The sequence below is a fragment of the Ranitomeya variabilis genome, chromosome 2, assembly GCF_051348905.1.
Source record: "Ranitomeya variabilis isolate aRanVar5 chromosome 2, aRanVar5.hap1, whole genome shotgun sequence".
Lineage (NCBI taxonomy): Eukaryota > Metazoa > Chordata > Amphibia > Anura > Dendrobatidae > Ranitomeya > Ranitomeya variabilis.
Window position 1 is genome coordinate 397,620,404 of NC_135233.1, and position 22,808 is coordinate 397,643,211.

The following is a 22,808-nucleotide window of genomic DNA, read 5'->3' on the forward strand; positions in this document are numbered from 1 at the left end:
GGGAACAGGTCAGACACACACACGGGAAGTCAGAGGCAGAAGGATCACTAGGGTATATGGGTCAGCTGCTCCAGCCAAGGACCAAAACTGTCACGGTCAAAGGCTACCAAAAATAGCACTAATAAATAGCCACCCAAGAACCAAAGAGAGGCAGGAAAAATTATCCCCTCCATGACCAGGCCGGGGAAAGAGAAGCAAGAAGTAAACCCTGACCTGGATCATGACACTATTGTTATCTTAGGCTGGTTTCACACTTGCGTTTTTATCTGCATGCGTTTTTTAAAAAATGCATGTGTGAAAAAACGCATGTAAACGCGGTAAAACGCATGCGTTTTTTAGACGCATGCGTTTTTATAGAAAAACACAAGAAAACACAAGAAAACCCTAACCCTAAACGTGACTGAATAACGTGGCACTGAAATACGTGGCTCTGAAATACGTGCAACTGAAATACGTGGTACTTAAACACGTGGCACTGAAATACGTGATACGTGGCACTGAAATACGTGATACGTGGCATTGAAATACGTGGCTCTGAAATACGTGCAACTGATATACGTGGTACTTAAATACGTGGCAATAAAATACGTAGCACTGAAATACATGATACGTGGCACTGAAACACGTGGCACTGAAATACGTGATACGTGGCACTGAAACACGTGGCACTGAAATACGTGATACGTGGCACTTAAATACGTGGCACTGAAACACGTGGCACTGAAATACGTGATACGTGGCACTTAAATATGTGGCACTGAAATACGTGGCACTGAAATACGTGATACGTGGCACTTAAATACGTAGCACTTAAATACGTGGCACTGACTGTCAGAAAATGTTCATTAAACGGTTAGGGGTGAGGTTAGGGGTAGAGTTAGGGTTTGGATCCCTTTATCACCTTGATGGTGGTGGGTGGCTTTTCAGTGTGTTTTCTGTTTTTTTTTCTATAAAAACGCATGCGTTTTTAATGCAAACAAACGCATGTGCTTAAAAACGCATGCGTTTACATAGACAGCAATGCATTTTTTTGCCGCGAAAAAACGCATGCGTTTTTTCGCGGCAAAAAAACGCCACAAGAAAATACTACAGGATGCATTTCTGAAAATGAACGCATGCAGAAAAAAAATGCATGCGTTTGAAAATGCGACCAAACGCGTACAAAAAAAACGCATGCATTTTCAATGTTAAATATAGGGAAAAAACGCATGCGTTTTTTTGTGCAAAAAACGCTGCAGACAAAAATGCAAGTGTGAAACCACCCTAATGTGTTTCGGATTCTTTAGTGTTTGGTACGGCTGCTGCACCCTCAGAGTGTTGCATAGTTTAGGTCCTTCTGTTATGATCTGGTGGCCTAAGAGCAGCATGAGACGTACTCTGGAGAAGGTGGAACCTGTACTGACCGCAGACCCTGAACTTAACACCGCAACTAGAAGTAGCCGTGGAATGTACCTAGCGCTCCCTAGACATCTCGACACAGCCTGAGGACTAATTACCCCTAGAGATAGAAAAGGGAAAACTATCTTGCCTCAGAGAAAATCTCCAAAGGATAGACAGCCCCCCACAAATATTGACTGTGAGAGGAGAGGGAAAAACATACACAGACTGAAATGAGAATTTAGCAAAGGAGGCCACTTCTAGCTAAATAGAAAGGATAGGACAGAGTACTATGCGGTCAGTATTAAAACACTAGAAAATATCCACCACAGAAAATACAAAATCTCCACAGCTAACTAAAGATATGGAGGGTATATCTGCATCTCCAGAGATACCAGCTTGGCTAAACAAATCTTTATACAGACCAAGCTGGACAAGACAAAAACATGGAAAAGAACTAAACAATAAGGCCACAGCATGTGGACAGCAAAAATCAAGGCCAGAACTTATCTTTGTTGAAATGAACTGCAAAGCAGAAGAGACCAGGCAGGGATGTGAATGCTCCAGGAACAATGGACAACTGGCACTGACTAAAGGGTGAAGCAAGACTAAATAGCCCAGTCAAAATTGCAAAAAGTGAACACACCTGATAAATGCTGCGATTCAGAGACAGCAGCGCTACCACTTACAACCACCGGAGGGAGCCCAAGAGCAGAATTCACAACACCTTCAGAGCGAAATATCCTCGTAATTGTTTCTCTATTTTGGAAAAGAAGTGATGATTCAGAAGAGACGACCTCTGATATAAGCTCATATTCCCAAAATGTCAACTTTTTCCATAATTTCGGGTTGGCCAGGAATATTGGACTTGCTACTAATTGTAAAGAAATGTTACAATTTCTGCCGCATTCTCGGCAATGTTCCGCATACACCGTGCTCCATAGACACAAGCCGGGAGCTGAATTTTTCTTTGTGACCTCTATCCCAGTATTAGATTCAGTCATGTGTAGAGAACGCAGCAACCGAGCAAATCTCAGGACAGAGAGATTGTCACATCGAGGATCAGGACGGGAAAACACCATACACTATTTATTTTCTTTCTACAGGCTTTTCAGTCTCTTGTGTCGTTTAATGGCCTTGATGACAGTTTTTAGGCAACGATAATGCGAGAAAGACGTGGCGCTATTCATAGCTGGATCTGCTATTACTGAATTACTTATTTAAGAGATGGGTTTAAAGATGAGTAAATCGCTAAGCCAACACCATAGCTGCTGCATTTCAAGGCTATTTACTCCAAGAAAATCTATACCCTATGTCACAGAAATCCTGACTTGTTGAGCAATTTGTGGAGTAAGAGTGACACTTGAAGCCGCGGCGGCCTCCACTCTCGTTGTTAGTGCAATTGATTTTTATTCTGTTTGGCATCTCCCTATCTCGGCTTCTTAATAGACAGGTTAAATGGTTCAGTTTAGAGAAAAGTCCACAAAAATGAAGTTGTATCATCCTTCAGCTTGAATTTCGGCAAGTGTGGCCAAGTTTCCAAAGTGCATTGGGCCTCCAGATCTCCATGGATGGCACATGATAGTGTATGGTGTTTTCCCGTCCTGATCCTTGATGTCACAATCTTACTGCCCTGAGATTTGCTCGGTTGCATTGCAGCGTCCACTACACATGACTGAATTGAATACTGAGATAGAGGTCAAGAAGGAAAATTCAGCTCCCGGCTTTTGTCTGTAATGACACATCCTGGTGTAATAGAAAGACAACCTAGGGAGCGCTAGCGGGCGCGCAGGGAGAGGGAGGAATGAGGCACGCAGTTGCACACAGGACCTGAACTAGGCTGGTCACGTGATCACTGTACAGTACAGACCAAAAGTTTGGACACACCTTCTCATTTAAAGATTTTTCTGTATTTTCATGACTATGAAAATTGTACATTCACACTGAAGGCATCAAAACTATGAATTAACACATGTGGAATTATACTTAACAAAAAAGTGTGAAACAACTGAAATTCTGTCTTATATTCTACGTTCTTCAAAGTAGCCACCTTTTGCTTTGATGACTGCTTTGCACACTCTTGGCATTCTCTTGATGAGCTTCAAGAGGTAGTCACCGGGAATGGTTTTTACTTCACAGGTGTGCCCTGTCAGGTTTAATAAGTGGGATTTCTTGCCTTATAAATGGGGTTGGGACCATCAGTCGTGTTGTGCAGAAGTCTGGTGGATACACAGCTGATAATCCCACTGAATAGACTGTTAGAATTTGTATTATGACAAGAAAAAAGCAGCAAAGTAAAGAAAAATGAATGGCCATCATTACTTTAAGAAATAAAAGTCAGTCAGTCTGAAAAATTGAGAAAACTTTGAAAGTGTCCCCAAGTACAGTGGCAAAAACCATCAATCGCTACAAAGAAACTGGCTCACATGAGGACCGCCCCAGGAAAGGAAGACCAAGAGTCACCTCTGCTTCTGAGGATAAGTTTATCCGAGTCACCAGCCTCAGAAATCGTAGGTTAACCCCTTCATGACCGTGGGATTTTTCATTTTTCCGTGTTCGTTTTTCGCTCCCCTCCTTCCCAGAGCCATAACTTTTTTATTTTTACGTCAATTTGGCCATGTGAGGGCTTATTTTTTGCGGGACGAGTTGTACTTTTGAACGACATCATTGGTTTTACCATGTCGTGTACTAGAAAACGGGAAAAAAATTCCAAGTGCAGTGAAATTGCAAAAAAAGTGCAATCCCACACTAGTTTTTTGCTTGCCTATTTTGCTAGGTTCACTAAATGCTAAAAGTGACCTGCAATTATGATTCTCCCGGTCAGTACGAGTTCATAGACACCTCACATGTCTAGGTTATGTTTTACCTAAGTGGTAAAAAAAAATTCCAAACTTTGCAAAAAAAAAAATTGCGCCATTTTCCGATACTCGTAGTGTCTCAATTTTTCATGATCTGGGGTCGGGTGAGGGCTTATTTTTTGCGTGCCGAGCTGGCGTTTTTAATTATAGCATTTTGGTGCAGATACGTTCTTTTGATCGCCCGTTATTGCATTTTAATGCAATGTCGCGGCGACCAAAAAAACATATTTCTGGCGTTTCGATTTTTTTTCTCATTACGCCATTTAGCGATCAGGTTAATGCTTTTTTTTACTGACAGATCGGGCGATTCTGAACGCGGCGATACCAAATATGTGTAGGTTTGATTTTTTTTTTTATTGATTTATTTTGATTGGGGCGAAAGGGGGGTGATTTAAACTTTCATGTTTTTTTTATTTTTTGCACATTTTTAAAAACTTTTTTTTTTCACTTTTGCCATGCTTCAATAGCCTCCATGGGAGGCTAGAAGCAGGCACAACCCGATCGGCTCTGCTACATAACAGCGATCATCAGATCGCTGTTATGTAGCAGAAATACAGGTGTGCTGTGAGCGCCGACCACAGGGTGGCGCTCACAGCTACCGGCGATCAGTAACCATAGAGGTCTCAAGGACCTCTATGGTTACCATTCAGAAGCATCGCCGACCTCCAATCATGTGACGGGGTCGGCGATGCGCTCATATCCAGCCGCCCGGCCGGATGCGGTAGTTAAATGCCGCTGTCTGCGTTTGACAGCGGCATTTAACTAGTTAATAGGTGCGGGCAGATCGCGATTCTGCCCGCGCCTATTGCGGGCACATGTCAGCTGTTCATAACAGCTGACATGTCCCGGCTTTGATGCGGGCTCACCGCGGAGCCCTGCATCAAAGCAGGGGACCTGACGTCGGACGTACTATCCCGTCCGACGTCAGGAAGGGGTTAATAACAGCTCAGATTAGAGACCAGGTCAATGCCACACAGAGTTCTAGCAGCAGACACATCTCTACAACAACTGTTAAGAGGAGACTTTGTGCAGCAGGGCTTCATGGTAAAATAGCTGCTAGGAAACCACTGCTAAGGACTGGCAACAAGCAGAAGAGACTTGTTTGGGCTAAAGAACACAAGGAATGGACATTAGACCAGTGGAAATCTGTGCTTTGGTCTGATGAGTCCAAATGTGAGATCTTTGGTTCCAACCACCGTGTCTTTGTGCGACGCAGAAAAGGTGAACGGATGGACTCTACATGCCTGGTTCCCACCATGAAGCATGGAGGAGGAGGTGTGATGGTGTGGGGGTGCTTTGCTGGTGACACTGTTGGGGATTTATTCAAAATTGAAGGCATACTAAACAAGCATGGCTACCACAGCATCTTGCAGCGGCATGCTATTCCATCCGGTTTACATTTAGTTGGACCATCATTTATTTTTCAACAGGACAATGACCCCAAACACACCTCCAGGCTGTGTAAGGGCTATTTGACCAAGAAGGAGAGTGATGGGGTGCTACGCCAGATGACCTGGCCTCCACAGTCACCAGACCTGAACCCAATCAAGATGGTTTGGGGTGAGCTGGACCGCAGAGTGAAGGCAAAAGGGCCAACAAGTGCTAAGCATCTCTGGGAACTCCTTCAAGATTGTTGGAAGACCATTCCTGGTGACTACCTCTTGAAGCTCATCAAGAGAATGCCAAGAGTGTGCAAAGCAGTCATTAAAGCAAAAGGTGGCTACTTTGAAGAACCTAGAGTATAAGACATAATTTCAGTTGTTTCACACTTTTTTGTTAGGTATATAATTCCACATGTGTTAATTCATATTTTTGATGCCTTTAGTGTAAATGTACAATCTTCATAGTCATGAAAATACAGAAAAATCTTTAAATGAGAAGGTGTGTCCAAACTTTTGGTCTGTACTGTAAGTGGTGGGTATAAAGATTTTTTTACTTTTTACACATAATTTTTATTAAGCGTTGGGCTTTGTAGAGACCCCAGAGCATTATAAAGAACACTAAATTTATGGAGAATAATGTCTCAGGAAATTTTATTTCTTGAGGAAAAAAAAGCATGAAGATGCAAATTCTAATTTTGCCTGATCTACTCATCTCTATCCGATTTAGAGAGTTTTTGTGCAGGTTGTGCCATTATTCTTGCACTTTTAGCTTGATAAATCTCAATTAATCTGGGACCTTGAAAGGTGCCACGTAATCGGCTCTCTCGACGTCCACCATGCCACGGTGATTTGCAGCGTGTGACTTTCCGGCTGTTGTAACATACAGTACAAGTATCTGCCTGCGCTGAGAGTTGCAATTTTTCAATCCACAATATTAAGTAACGACATCGCTGTTATGTAAACTTTATTATGTGTAGGAATTAATGTCTCCTGTGATAAGTAGCAGTTCCTACTTTTTCTAGCACATACTAAACATTTTGTGCGGAGTGCGTGGGCCGCCAGGATTGATTCCTCGCTTTTCTCTTATCAGTATATGCAACCGCTGAAACCTCCATGAATTTCGCAGATAAACACCTTAGATTGTAAATATTTACTCTCAGCGTTTTCCAGATCTGGATTACGTACAATGCATCATAGAACATCCATCTCGATTTCACAAGGCGCTTGTCATCTTGATAGCGCCTGGATATTGTAATTCCATAGGCTGAAATATCTTTTAATGCACAATCTTATCTCCGTGACAAGATATGGAGTAATGTAAAATTCTCTGACTTCTGACTCCTTTTTGTGACAATCTCCACCTTACAGACTGGAGAACAGAAGACGGTTCGTGTAATGAAATATATCAAACCAGTTGAGTATTTATCCCGCTGCCAGCCGCCGAGGGTGCGGGGGACGGTGGTGGACAGGTCTCCATCGTCACTGGTCCATGGTTAAGCTTTAGCGCTCCTAGAAACTGCCGTCACAACCGAGGTCTTTTACTCTGTGGGATTCCTGTATACAATGGAATAAATGGTCAATGTATAGTAGAGATATCCCAAACTCCAGCCCGTAGCCCCCCGCAGATCAGGATTTCCTTATTATTTTATGAGGGCTGGGATTATTATCAAGGCGTCAGACATTGCTACAAGTTCTCCCAGCTAATCCTGAAAACATGGTCTATTGGGGGCCATTGATGTAGAGACATTTATGGCAAAGTCCCCTAACAATTTGCATCTACAGGATAGGTGATAAATAAATGTTCAGTGGAGGTCCGACCTCCCAAACCTGTGGGAGGTACCGTCTCATATGAAAGGAGAAACAATGGAGCATAACTGCCAATACACTCACTTCTATAGGGCTGGGATTGGGGATGGGTAAGCGCTACCATCGCTCCAACAGGCAGTGAATAGAATAGTGGTCTTGCTTCATTCACACAGAGGATACAGGACCCCCATTCTGATGATCAGTGGGGTTCCCATTTCATAAACACCTCCTGACCATTTATTTATCATTGTGTGGATTGTGAAAGTATTGTAGGTGGCGTGACCCCCTTAATACACAGCTAGATGGATGATTGAAAGTAAGGGGTCCACTGTTTCCAGCCATATTTCCATGGATTGGACTTGGATGTCTCCAATCCTGACATACCTCGAAATATAAAGCGTACCTGTGATTTTAGATAACGCTTTAGGATCAGCTGTTATGTTTGTACATGAGGAATAACACTATTTAACCATTACATGACTTGTATCCTACATCTTTCACCAGTTTTTCCATTGCTGGCAGTATCTTTACTTTTCAGTTGTCTCTGAGCTTGTGCATATAGACGAGCTGTTTTGATGTCTCACATACACAGCACACACAGACAGGAGAGATTCTTCTCTCCTGTGTCTGTGCAGCACATGTTCAGAAGAAGCAGTAACATGGAGGACATTATACAGAAGTACTGAGCTGTGTAGCTGTGAATCCAGCACTGGGGGTGAAATAAAACATTTAATAGACGCAAGAACAACCACATGGAGGTCCTTGTTCAGCAGTACTTAAGAGTGAATCTAACATTGGTTAAGAAAACACTTGCTCAAAATCATCAATATGGAAGCCATAATACAGCCGTACTGTGTAGCTGTGAATCCAACATAGGTGACATAAAACACTCAAAAGCAGGAGCATGGGTTACAATATACATCAGTACTGAGCTGTGTAGTTGTGAATCCAGCACTGCGGTGAGAACATTGTTCAGCAGTACTTAGTGAATCTAACACTGGTTAAGAAAAACACTTGCTAGAAATCATCAGTATGGAAGCCATAATACAGCTGTACTGTGTAGCAGTGAATCCAACATAGGTGAGATAAAACACTTACTCAAAAGCAGAAGCATGGAGGACAATATACATCAGTACTGAGCTGTGTAGTTGTGAATCCAGCACTGCGGTGAGACCATTGTTCAGAGGTACTTAATAGTGAATCGAACACTGATTAAGAAAAACACTTTCTAGAAATCAGAAGTATGGAGGCCATAATACAGCAGTAATGCCCGGTGTAGCTGTGAATCCAACATAGCTGAGGTAAAACACGTAATCGACAGCAGAAGCATGGGGGACAATATACAGAAGTACTGAGCAGTATAACTGTGAATCTAGCACAAGTGTGAAAGCAAACAATTACAAGAAAGCATCAGTTTGGAAGAGATTATGCCACAGTACTGAGCACTGTAGCTGTGCATATGGGGTGCGATTGAACTCTTATCTCTAGTATCTGTTTATGCCTCTATATTTCACTCTGTGCCTAAGAGAGAGGCACAGATACCCTAACAGTATGGCACAGTCTTATGGTCTCGGGCACAGGTGATATTTCACACCTTGGGTCCAAATGGTTATAACAACTGTTGCGTAACATTTTTGACACACAAAGACAATACGTAAAATAATACAAAGAAGAAAAAAACAATATTTAAGATTTGTAGAAGGGACAAGAGTCAATAAAAGACTAACCCCACCCAGCGCCGAAGAGCTATGGCGGCAAATAATCGCCAATACAAGACTCCAAAGTCATGGCGAACTCAGTAACACAAAGAAATCCAGTAATGAGAATGTGAAGCCGAGGATGTGATCGATGCGCAGACAGCAGAAGCCTTCTATCTGCAGATGACAGAGTAAGCACCGCTGTCATATCATCATCATCATCATCATCCGTAAAGCCGATGTTTTCTCCCCTCGCTGATTAGATCTCGCTCGGCTTTTCTCAGGAATTTACAGCTGCAACAATTGTCTGTTAGTAATAATAAAAATGGAAATTTTCACGGTAATGTCTTCGGAAAAATCGGCCTTTTCTTACACATTACCTGTTTAGAGATGTAAAAGCTCTCGGCTTGACATCTTAATCACAATAATTCTGTCTCACATTTTTGATTTACTTTGCCAGGAGAGATTGCGGAGAGATAAGAGGGCAGATGCTATCCGAATATCTGCAGGCTGGAAGCTCAGGCTCGGGGAGGGGAGTTCAGCTCTAGTCATCCAGCGGATTTATACAAAAGGACAAAATGTACAGAAAAATAAAAAAAAGTAATAAGAATGAAAAACTGAAAAAAAAAAAATACTGCAATAAAATATCTGAGTGTAGGGACTATGTCTGGGAGGAATATCTGGTGCCCCCATCACCTCTAGTTACAGAAGATTATAGTGCACCGACGGCTTAGGGGGGCACAGGCTCTCAATAAGTCTCATCAGCAATGCACCATGGGAAAACATATGCAAATGAGCTCTCTAGAAGAAACAACGCATCTTGTAAGTGTCACCTAATGGAGGGACTAGACGTCTATGTCTGAGGGTGAATCTGGGGCCTCCATCATGGGTCACACGTTGACTTACAGGGAGGCACGACCAGCAGGTGGCACATGATACAGAGTTTCTTTTTTTTTAAAAAAAAAACAATATAATTTGTATTTTTTGCCACGGAGCATTGGTAATAAGATCCTTCACTTATCTAGGCACTTTAAAGGGAATCTGTCATAAGATTTTTCCATAGAGACAGAGACCCTGATTCCTGTGATGTGTCACTTACTGAGCTGCTTGCTGTAGTTTGGATACAATCCCTGTTTCCTCTGCTGCAGATCTAGTAGTTCTCAGAATGCGGAGCTCTGTATAACCCCTCCCAGAGCACTGATTGGCAGATTTCTGTGTACACTGTGCATAGGCAGAAAACTGCTAATCAGTAGTGGAGGCAGAGTCATTACTATGCCTTACTATCTGGCAGCAAGATTACTGGTCCTCTAGTGATAAACCCCTACTGTAACTGCATCAAAACTGCAGTAAGCAGCCTAGTAAGTGACACATTAGTGGAATCAGGGTCTATACCCTGACATTATGATGCTCTCAGATTAGGTGTCAAAAACCTGGTGAAGTGATAGATTGAGAAAGACACCAAGCTGCATCACTGCCTCCAGGTTCTACAGAAACTGAAGTTTACCTAAATATGCTAATTAGGGTGCAGTGTGCACCCCGGATGTGGCCAATGAGCTTCCAGCCCTGTTACACCCGCTGGTTTTCCATGCCGGCCTCTCTCTCTCTCTCTGGAGTGAGCCCTGTCTGTGGAGAAAGCGAAGAAAAGCTAATGTTGTCAATCACAAGGGAGGTGGGGCATTCAGTGAAGGAGACAAGGCATTGCAGTGAGGAAAGCGGGGCATACAGTGAGGGAACCAGGGCATGCAGTGAGGGAGGCAGGGCATGCAGTGAGGGAGGCAAGGCATGCAGTGACGGAGGCAGGGCATGCAGTGACGGAGGCAGGACATGCAGTGAGGGAGGCAGGACATGCAGTGAAGGAGGCAGGACATGCAGTGAGGGAGGCAGGGCATGCAGTGGGGGAGGCAAGGCATGCAGTGACGGAGGCAGGGCATGCAGTGACGGAGGCAGGGCATGCAGTGAGGGAGGCAGGACATGCAGTGAAGGAGGCAAGACATGCAGTGAGGGAGGCAGGGCATGCAGTGGGGGAGGCAAGGCATGCAGTGACGGAGGCAGGGCATGCAGTGACGGAGGCAGGGCATGCAGTGACGGAGGCAGGGCATGCAGTGAGGGAGGCAGGACATGCAGTGAAGGAGGCAGGACATGCAGTGGGGGAGGCAGGACATGCAGTGACGGAGGCAGCGCATGCAGTGAGGGAGGTAGAGCATGCAGTGAGGGAGGCAGGGCATGCAGTGAGGGAGGCAGGACATGCAGTGGGGGAGGCAGGACATGCAGTGGGGGAGGCAGGGCATGCAGTGGGGGAGGCAGGGCATGCAGTGGGGGAGGCAGGGCATGCACTGGGGGAGGCAGGACATGCAGTGAGGGAGGCAGGACATGCAGTGAGGGAGGCAGGGCATGCAGTGGCCTGCAAAACCACCTGGTGTAACGGTGCAGGAAGCTTCTTGGCCACACCCGGTGTGCACCTAGCACCCTAATTATCATTGATTTAACGTAATATTCTGCAGAATGGAGGCAGCGATTAGAACAATAAAGGTGCAATTCTTCTAGGGCGAGATCTGCTGTTGTTGGCGGGGGCAATAGCACAGGGGCGGACATACCATTGGTGCAACCTGTGGTGCCGCACAGGAGCCCTAGAGGTAAGGGGGCCCATTTCTCTCTTCAAAGCAAGTGCAATTTTGCATTTTTAGGAGGTCTTGGGCTGCAAAGGGCCCATATATTTTTCTTGCACAGGGGCCCTTTTCTGACTGTGTCCACCAGTGCAATAGCATATACTGTGAGCTGTGACTATACACTTTAATCATGGAGGCACTTGAGAGATAGTTTCTTCCTTCTGGAGGAGCTCATCGGAATATAATTCCGATGTGCAGAAAGACATCGATGGGTCAAGAACTCAAGAAATAACATGATTTTCCTTCCAGTGACCTTTTCTGTCCCATTAGATTGCATTCATTTATAAAGGTCTTTCATGGTTTTCTGATACATTATCGTCATAAATATCACATATTATCAATACCAATAACAATCTTCAGCGACAGAAGCAAAATTATGAGATTTTGGGATTTAAAAAGAGACAAGGTAGGAGATTGCATGGAGTCTGCATGGAGATTGCAGAGGAAAAATGCAACATTTCCTTATTCCATCCCCTTAATATAAAAGAAGAGTTGATTATAATCATTGTTGTTTATTTCGCTGCTTGACTTCCTAAATACCAGTCCTCGGGATTATGAGCTTGTCGGAGGATAATCAGACAGGGCAGAGAATTGCCTATTCTGAAAATCTCCTCTAACCCATTCATGAAGGAATCTGTCCCCGTAAAGCCGATGTTAGCTCTTAATTCCTGATTAGTGCCATGTGAAAGACTGCAGAAATTAACTGGCCAAAAACTAATCAAGAAGGAAAGAAAGTTATTTGGCCGCAACATACAGTTATTACCTGGATAAAGGAGAATTTGATTCCTTCTCAAATGATCTGCTCGAAGACAGGAGAGAAGGGGACAAAAGCCTCTTGTTTTTAGTGATGTTGTCACACTGTCTCAGTTCTGAAAATATGAAAGAGGAATTATAAAAATAGAAATAAAAAGAAAATAAGTCTGTCCACCATCAACTTTAATCAGAACATTAATCTTCCAACATGCTGGAAAAACCACTGACTGGTCACATAAAGACATATCAGATAAACATGTGACAAAGTATCACAAAATCATTTTATAAATCTGGAATTCAGTGTCATATATCACAGGATATGTCAAGCATATAAAATACAGCGGTTATAATGAAATCGCTATTTACAACAATATAACTAGCATAATAATGCCCCTATATACAATATTATAACTGCTGTATTACTGCCCCTATGTACAGGAATATAACTACTATAATACTGCCCCTGTGTACAAGAATATAACTACTATAATACTGCCTCAATGTACAAAAATATAACTACTATAATAGTGCACCCTATGTGCAAAAATATAACTACTATAATACTGCCCCTATGTATAAGAATATAACTACTATAATTCTGCCTTTATGTACAAGAATATAACTACAATAATACTGCCACTATGTACAAGAATATAACTACTATAATACTGCCCCTATGTACAAGAATATAACTACTATAATACTGCCCCTATGTACAAGAATATAACTACTATAATACTGCTCCTATGTACAAGAATATAACTACTATAATACTGCCCCTATGTACAAGAATATAACTACTATAATACTGCCCCTATGTACAAGAATATAACTACTATAATACTGCTCCTATGTACAAGAATATAACTACTATAATACTGCTCCTATGTACAAGAATATAACTACTATAATACTGCTCCCTATGTACAAGAATATAACTACTGTAATACTGCTCCTATATACAAGAATATAACTACTATAATACTGCCCCTATGTACAAGAATATAACTGCTATATTACTGCTCCTATGTACAAGAATATAACTACTATAACACTGCTCCTATGTACAAGAATATAACTACTATAATACTGCCCCTTTGTACAAGAATATAACTACTATAATACTGCCCCTATGTACAAGAATATAACTGCTATATTACTGCTCCTATGTACAAGAATATAACTACTATAATACTGCCCCTTTGTACAAGAATATAACTACTATAATACTGCCCCTATGTACAAGAATATAACTACTATAATACTGCCCCTATGTACAGGAATATAACTACTATAATACTGCCCCTGTGTACAAGAATATAACTACTATTATACTGACCCCTATGTACAAGAATATAACTACTATAATACTGCCCCTATGTACAAGAATATAACTACTATAATACTGCCCCTATGTACAAGAATATAACTACTATAATACTGCCCCTATGTACAAGAATATAACTGCTATATTACTGCTCCCTCTGGTTAAGTTCATTACTCTGCACTATATTTCCAGTTTTTACGCTGGAGCTGGAGTTTATCAGATTATGAACATTCAATCGTTTCTTTACTTACTGAATCCTACTCTATGTTCTTCCTGCGTTAATTTAGATTTGTTCCCATCATGCTTTGCTCTGGATAAATTACCGGAGTTTTCTTTCCACTGGTTTGGAGCAGATGCAATCTAACTGAAATCAACCATAAAAGAGAGTTTAGAATTGCAGATGTCATTGAAGCATAAATAGAAGAAAAAGAAGCTGCTGAAGTTATAGAACAATTCCTTGTGTCAGGCAAGAGGGGAGATTATTCAGAGCGTCCTCTTCTGTCAGGGAAGGGCATCTCGTGTCAGAGCGGGACTTATCTTATTGGCAATATTTAACATTGAAATAAAATTATAGAGTTTCATTTGGGGTCGTATCGAAGTACAAATCCACGGCGTGAATGTGGAATCCGGATGTTGGGACAAACAGGTGAGATACTGGAAGTCGAGTTGCACAAAACTGCATCTCACGACCACGACTCATCTCCTTTTTTTTATATATATATTTTTATTGTTCTTTATTTTTCATTGTTATTTTTTACATTTGTATTTAGACATGTTTCCACAAATTTCTTCTTATAGATGTTGGAAACTTTGTACAACAGTAAAAATTGAAGCCACAGTTTTCTGATGTTCTCTTCCAAAATTACCATTAACGAGACAATAAGGCCACTTTTTTTTTTTTCAGTATACACGTGACATTGTGCTGCTCCATTCTGTCGGCTTTTAGGATTCAAAGGAGGCAGATTGTTTGCAGACCGGTCTATGGCTCAGGAATGAGTGTCACTGGTCTGAATAGGTGTTTTTCTACAGTATGTGATACAGATTGCAGAACCCCTCCATTCTATATATACTCCCCCTCGGAGCACACTGCAGAACCCCTCCATTCTATATATACTCCCCCTCGGAGCACACTGCAGAGCCCCTCCATTCTATATATACTCCCCCTCGGAGCACACTGCAGAGCCCCTCCCCTTCTATATACACTCCCCCTCGGAGCACACTGCAGAACCCCTCCGTTCTATATATACTCCCCCTCGGAGCACACTGCAGAGCCCCTCCATTCTTTATATACTCCCCCTCGGAGCACCAAAGAACCCCTCCATTCTATATATACTCCCCCTCGGAGCACACTGCAGAGCCCCTTCCATTATATATATACTCCCCCTCGGAGCACACCGCAGGACCCCTCCGTTCTTTATATACTCCCCCTCGGAGCACACTGCAGAGCCCCTTCCATTATATATATACTCCCCCTCGGAGCACACAGCAGAACCCCTCCGTTCTTTATATACTACCCCTCGGAGCACACTGCAGAACCCCTCCATTCTTTATATACTCCCCCTCGGAGCATGCTGCAGAACCCCTCCATTCTATATATACTCCCCCTCGGAGCACACTGCAGAACCCCTCCATTCTATATATACTCTCCCTCGGAGCACACTGCAGAACCCCTCCATTCTTTATATACTCCCCCTCGGAGCACACTGTAGAACCCCTCCATTCTATATACACTCCCCCTCGGAGCACACTGCAAAACCCCTCCATTCTATATATACTCTCCCTCGGAGCACACTGCAGAACCCCTCCATTCTATATATACTCCCCCTCGGAGCACACTGTAGATCCCCTCCATTCTTTATATACTCCCCCTCGGAGCACACTGCAGAACCCCTCCATTCTTTATATACTCCACCTCGGAGCACACTGTAGAACCCCTCCATTCTATATATACTCCCCCTCGGAGCACCAAAGAACCACTCCATTCTATATATACTCCCCCTCGGAGCACACTGCAGAGCCCCTCCCCTTTTATATATACTCCCCCTCGGAGCACACTGCAGAACCCCTCCGTTCTTTATATACTCCCCCTCGGAGCACACTTCAGAACCCCTCCGTTCTATATATACTCCCCTTCGGAGCACACTGCAGAACCCCTCCGTTCTATATATACTCCCCCTCGGAGCACACTGCAGAACCCCTCCATTCTTTATATACTCCCCCTCTGAGCACCAAAGAACCCCTCCATTCTATATATACTCCCCCTCGGAGCACACTGCAGAACCCCCCCGTTCTATATATACTCCCCCTCGGAGCACACTGCAGAACCCCTCCATTCTTTATATACTCCCCCTCGGAGCACCAAAGAACCCCGCCATTCTAAATATACTCCCCCTCGGAGCACACTGCAGAGCCCCTCCCTTTTATATATACTCCCCCTTGGAGCACACTGCAGAACCCCTCCATTATTTATATACTCACCTCGGAGCACAATGCAGAACCCCTCCATTCTATATATACTCCCCCCTCGGAGCACACTGTAGAACCCCTCCGTTCTATATATACTCCCCCCTCGGCGCACACTGTAGAACCCCTCCATTCTTTATATACTCCCCCTCGAAGCACACTGCAGAACCCCTCCATTCTATATATACTCCCCCTCGGCGCACACTGTAGAACCCCTCCATTCTATATATACTCCCCCTCGGAGCACACTGCAGAACCCCTCCATTCTTTATATACTCCCCCTCGGAGCACACTGCAGAACCCCTCCATTCTATATATACTCCCCCTCGGAGCACACTGCAGAACCTCTCCGTTCTATATATACTCCCCCTCGGAGCACACTGCAGAACCCCTCCCCTTCTATATATACTCCCCCTCAGAGCACACTGCAGAACCCCTCCATTCTTTATATACTCCCCCTCGGAGCACACTGCAGAACCCCTCCATTCTTTATATACTCTCCCTCGGAGCACACTGCAGAACCCCTCCATTCTTTATATACTCCCCCTCGGAACACGCTGCAGAACCTCTCCATTCTTTATATACTCCCTCTCGGAGCACACTGCAGAACCCCTCCATTCTTTATATACTCCCCCTCGGAGCACACTGCAGAGCCCCTTCCATTATATATATATACTCCCCCTCGGAGCACACTGCAGAACCCCTCCATTCTTTCTATACTCCCCCTCGGAGCACACTGCAGAACCCCTCCATTCTTTATATACTCCCCCTCGGAGCACACTGCAGAACCCCTCCATTCTTTATATACTCCCCCTCGGAGCACACTGCAGAACCCCTCCATTCTTTATATACTCCCCCTCGGAGCACACTGCAGAGCCCCTTCCATTATATATATATATATATATATATATATATATATATATACTCCCCCTCGGAGCACACTGCAGAGCCCCTTCCATTATATATATACTCGCTTCTGCTTAGTAGATTGGGCACTTTTAGATTTGCAACATCCCACTCTGCCACCAGAGTCCGCAAACGTCTCCAGCTCTGCCCCTTCACTAACGGTATTGGAAAGTTTAATATGGCGCTGGTGCGGCTCGTTACAATTCCATTTTCTTTTATATTTTTTGCAGTTGGTAATTTTCTTTGCATAGTTACTGTGTGTTCTGCATTATTACTAAACCTCCTGTCTGTGACCTTCTGCTCCTATGAAACAAAAATCAGATTACCATTAATAAGTGAATGTCAAATGTTGCTCCATAAAACTACATTTCCTCCTTTTTAGCGGCGGTCATTAGATTATGCTAATGTTAATAATGCTGCCCCTAGGAGCTCGTATACAGTAAGGTATACAGCGCATCTGCTCAGCAGGTTACAATGTTGCTGCAGGTTGGCGTTATGTGAAGGGATTGTGAATGATTGGAATGAGACCCCTGCTGGTTCAGTGTCTGCACAGCGAGCACGCTCGGCTTTGGTGCTCACACTACATCTCTGATATTACACCAGAGCGCCAGGAGATCTGTGAAAAAGTAAAGAAAACTATGTAAAAAAAAAAGAGCTTTACTTTTAAGGAGATGGTAGAGAAATTTTGAGTGTTTCCTCCCCCTCCTCCTTGCACAGTGACCTCTGCACGTGTCACGGAGCATGCTCACTACACTCACATTGGAGTCAGTGGAGTCTACGTTTGATCCTTGTATATTGGACCAATAAGTCTCCTTGACACACAATAGAGAAGACTGGAAAACAAAGATGGTGCCAATCAAAGCACAATGCCGCACTCAGGGTGAGAATAAGCAGAATATTCCTATACCTTGTGGCATCTCTGTATTACAATCGGTGCCACAATGTTACACTAATTTTGGTGTAATTTATGGTAAATATATTCGGCTGTGTGAGGCCCTTCACCTCCTGCTGAGCTCTATCCACTATTCAATGAGTAAGGCAAATGTCCGATTTTTGCGTACGAGTGCGATGTGTGTTTTTTACGGATAACATTCGTACCTATTAGATTTTATGGGACCATTTACATTTTCAATTTTTTTTGGCGGAACCAGAACAGATATCAGAGACATGTCCAATTGGGATCAAAATCTGCCAGGCAAGTCTATGGGTCTGTGAAAAAATAAAAATCAGACCGCGCTTGGATGACATCTGAGTGCAGTCCATTTTCACAGGCTCTCAGAATGGAGAAGGAGGAGACATTGTTTTTTGTGTTTTAATTTCTCAATGTACGAGAAAATCGGAGACACTCAATAAAATTCTGAACAAACTCCAATCAGAGTCAGATCAGAAACATCGGTAAGATTTTCTCGTATGTAAAAAAAAAAAAAAAATCAGACGTAGGAATAAGTTCGAGCTTAGAACATTGGCAAACAAAAAAAGTAACAAACTTTGGTGTAAATATGAGAACCGCACTTGGGAAGCTGGTGGCAGCCACTAATAAACTCCCCCCAACCACGACCAATAATTCTGTCATATTTGCTTATTAAATTTTCTCCACCACGTTCACACGGTCAGTATTTTACATCAGTATTTATAAGTCAAAATCAGGAGAAGAAACAATCAGAGGAAAAGTCTTATAGAAACTTGTCACCACTTCTGTATTATCCTGGTTACAAACACGGATGTGAAATACTGAAGGTGTGAACGGGGCCCAACATGGCATCTGATGAAATGTGCCACTATATTTTTGTCTCTTTTTTTAATTATTAAATAAAAGTTGCGATCTGATAATCGCCTTCAGCAAATGTCTACATTTCTCTTTTCCAATCACAACAGTTACATTTAGATTTTTACATTTTCTATTGTTCTCAATTTGATACAGTAGAAAAATACCATTGTTGCTTCTTTTTTTGCCCCATTTTCTGGGTTGATGACTGACGCTTTATGACGAATTGCCCAAATGTATAAAGTTCTCCTTTAATCTGAGACGTGGATTCTCGGAGGCTCATATGATGCACTGGTTCGAGTGGATTGATGCCAGACTAAGGGTCCGCAATGGCGGCTTTGGTCCTGTAGGTGTATAGTGTAGTACAGGCGAGGTTGTGGTTCCTCCTGGATCCTAGTGCCTGCAGACCCACTCTGGGGAATAACGCTGTAATAAAGGGGCAGTGTGTTCGCCATGATGGGATATATAGATGTGCCTGTAGTGAGAGCCGGATGTAGAGCGTCTGGGGACAGACGCCCAATCCTCTATGTGAGCCCTACTATGTAAGGATGGAGAGACAGTCTAATGGAGTTCACCTTTAAATCCATACTCGTCTGTTTATGGAGCGTCCCTCTCATTGTAATGGCTAGTCCCATAGTTGACCTTTGCTGGGCTGAAGGAGTTAATGATGGCGGCTTCACATTTCTCGTAATTGTTCACTTCTTTAATAGACTCAGAGTTTTTTTATTATTATTATTTCTATTGTTTTTTTTTTCCATGTTTAATTTTGGAGTTTAGAAGGAAGTTGATTGTGTAAAGGCTGCAGTAAGTAATTGCTGCGTGCGTATTAATCCCAGCTCCGGTGTGATGTCTAATTAGGAGGCTGGCAGACATAACCTTTGTTTGTGTGATACAAAGAGAAGTGACTTAATTAATCAAGCAGGCTTTAGTGATGGGAGTCTACGACTCGCAGCCATAAAATAGCGCAGCGTCCGCCTCGGTGACAGCGAAGCCTCGTCCGTCTCATTTGTCCTTGAGAAAGAAAACGTTTTATGTGAAGATCTCAATTTCCACATGCAAATACGACCTTTACCGGGCCTTATACAGCATTAAGCCGCATTATGACTGCATGATGGCACGCCGGCCGCGGTCAGAGGAGATTACATCTGAAGATCAGAGGTCTCGGAAAAATGTCCCACAAGGGAAAAGGTTACACTTATATTCAATCAGAATCCTGCTGCCGTGCAAAAAAACACCGCGATCCGCAGCCGCACGTGAAAATGAGCAAAATATTCAGCAAATATTGGTGACTATGGCCCATAATGTCAGCAAATGGCAGTCCATATATATATATATAATGGGGCTGCACGCTCACCATACAAGTCATGGGTGGAACAGAAATTGCTGGATTCACTGGAAAGACGTCTGGCGCTAAATATTCTCTTAGACGCCAATCTACCGCCAGAGGCTACATTTTGTCCCCATTGTTTTTCCTTTACTGTATCTGTATTTATATACATGGGTCCCACGGACGAGATCGACAGACGGCCTTTACCGCACTGTCGGCCTCATAAAAAAAACATTTATTGCACTTTATTTATTTATTTATTTGCATTGTGGATAAAAGTAACTTTTCCTTTCGGCTATAAAGTGTCATAAATGAGCACTGTTGTCAGTATAAGAGTATTACGCAGGTTCTGTATAGTGTCAGACGTCGGTGGTATATGAGGACTCTCCCAATATACAGCTCTGAGTCATAGATTCATATCAGCAGCATTATTTGCAGAACATTGAATGTCAGATCTGCAGAATCCGTAGCAAAGCGAATGCACAACTACACATGTGCTGATAGAAATAGATGTACAGGGCTTGTGATGGATTAGTAAAACATGGCTACTTGCTTTCCTCCGGAAACAGCGCCACCTCTGTATACAGGTTGTATGTGACATTGAACCACAGCCTCATGAAAGGGGCATTTTCCTATAACGAGTTTGTGCTGTTACTTAATGATCGCTGAAGCACAGCCGGGTGGCCAAAAGCACATCCGGGTGGTCAGGACCACTGCCGGGTGGCCAAAAGCACATCCGCGTGGTCAGGAGCGCAGCTGGGTGGCCAAAAGCACATCCGCGTGGTCAGGAGCACTTCCGGGTGGCCAAAAGCACATCCGCGTGGTCAGGAGCACAGCCGGGTGGCCAAAAGCACTGTCATGTCGGACGCTGTTCACACTAGGGCATCCGACAGACAGCGGTAATTCCTCATTCGTCCACTATATGCTCAGTGGCGCCGGCTAGATTGATCCAGATTGTCTGGGGTTAATCTGCCTGGTACTCGGGTTGGAGGCTTAGTCACGCCCATTGCCTTTAAATAGTTTTGCTGGGCTTTGGGCGTCGCCGATTATAGCTTGTGACTTGTGCCTGGTGATCTCGGTTTGGAGTGGTGGTCTAGGAGAGGAAATATCGTATCTGGTGGTGTATTATCCTTCGTTATATTTCTCCTTCCTATATTTGTATTGTTTTGCCCTGTGCACATTATAGTGTTTTCCTGTGTGTCTGCGGCATGGTGCATTTTTTAGTTTTCCCTGTCTGTGCTTTCTGTAGGGGTTGGTGAGAGGTCTTATCACTGGGTGGCGGGTGGAGGTTTCAGCTTAGTACTGAAACAGGACTCAGGGTCAGGCCTGGCGGCCCAGACATGCACACCTTCAGTGTAAACTCTGGGAGAGGGACAGACAGGGTTTCCCTAGTTTGAGGGATATTGCAGGGGCCCGGGTAATCAGCTGTAGTCTACCCAGTACCCCCGTGACAAGCACATCCCGGTGGCCAGGAGCACAATCTGGTGGCCAGGAGTATAGCTGGGTGGCCAAGAGCACAATCCAGTGGCCAGGAGCATATTTGGTTGGCCAAAAGCACAGCTGGGTGGCCCGAAGCACAATTGGGTGGCCAGGAGCATAGGCGGGTGGCCAAGAGCACAACTGGGTGGCCAGGAGTACAATCAGGTTGCCAGGAACAAAATCAGGTGGCCAGGAGCACAGGCGGGTTGACAGGAGCACATTCGGGTGGCCATGAGCACAATTGGGTTGCCAGGAGCAAAATCAGGTGGCCAGGAGCACAGGCGGATTGGCAGGAGCACAGTGGGAGGCCAGGAGCACAGTTGGGTGGCCAGGAGCACAGTTGGGTGGCCAGGAGCACAGGCGGGTGGTCAGGAGCACAGTTGGGTGGCCAGGAGCACAGGCGGGTGGCCAGGAGCACAGTTGGGTGGCCAGGAGCACAGGCGGGTTGACAGGAGCACATTCGGGTGGCCATGAGCACAATCGGGTTGCCAGGAGCAAAATCAGGTTGCCAGGAGAAGAATGGGGTGGCCAAGAGCACAAGCAGGTGGCCAGGAGCACAATCAGGTGGCCAGGAGCACAGTTGGGTGGCCAGTAGCACAATCTGATGGAAAGGAGCACAGGCAGGTTGACAGGAGAAGAATGGGGTGGCCAAGAGCACAGGCAGGTGGCCAGGAGCACAATCGGGTGGCCAGGAGCACAATCGGGTGGCCATGAGCACAGTCGGGTGGCCAAGAGCACAATCGGGTGGCCAGGAGCACAGGTGGGTTGACAAGAGCACAATCGGGTGGCCATGAGCACAGGGGGGTTGCCAGGAGCAAAATCAGGTGGCCAGGAGCACAGGCGGGTTGCCAGGAGCACAGTCGGGTGGCCAGGAGCACAATCGGGTGGCCAGGAGCACAGGTGGGTTGCCAAGAGCACAGGCGAGTGGCCATGAGCACAGGCGGGTGGCCAGGAGCACAATCGGGTGGCCAGGACCACAGGCGGGTGGCCAGGAGCACAGTC

The 22,808-nt window shown here is 44.3% G+C and overlaps 1 protein-coding gene and 1 long non-coding RNA gene across 4 annotated transcripts in view; one reads left to right on the top strand and one right to left on the bottom strand.

Annotated features, from left to right (window-relative positions):
* Positions 1 to 22,808, top strand: part of PCDH11X (protocadherin 11 X-linked) — a 1,508,525-nt gene that overhangs the window by 357,863 nt on the left and 1,127,854 nt on the right. The window lies entirely within an intron of this gene.
* LOC143809514 (uncharacterized) lies at positions 6,245 to 14,233 on the bottom strand. The gene is made up of 3 exons (XR_013222308.1): positions 14,118 to 14,233; positions 12,550 to 12,655; positions 6,245 to 7,171 (listed from the first exon to the last, which is right to left on the bottom strand). It is a non-coding gene; the product is annotated as an uncharacterized LOC143809514 (long non-coding RNA).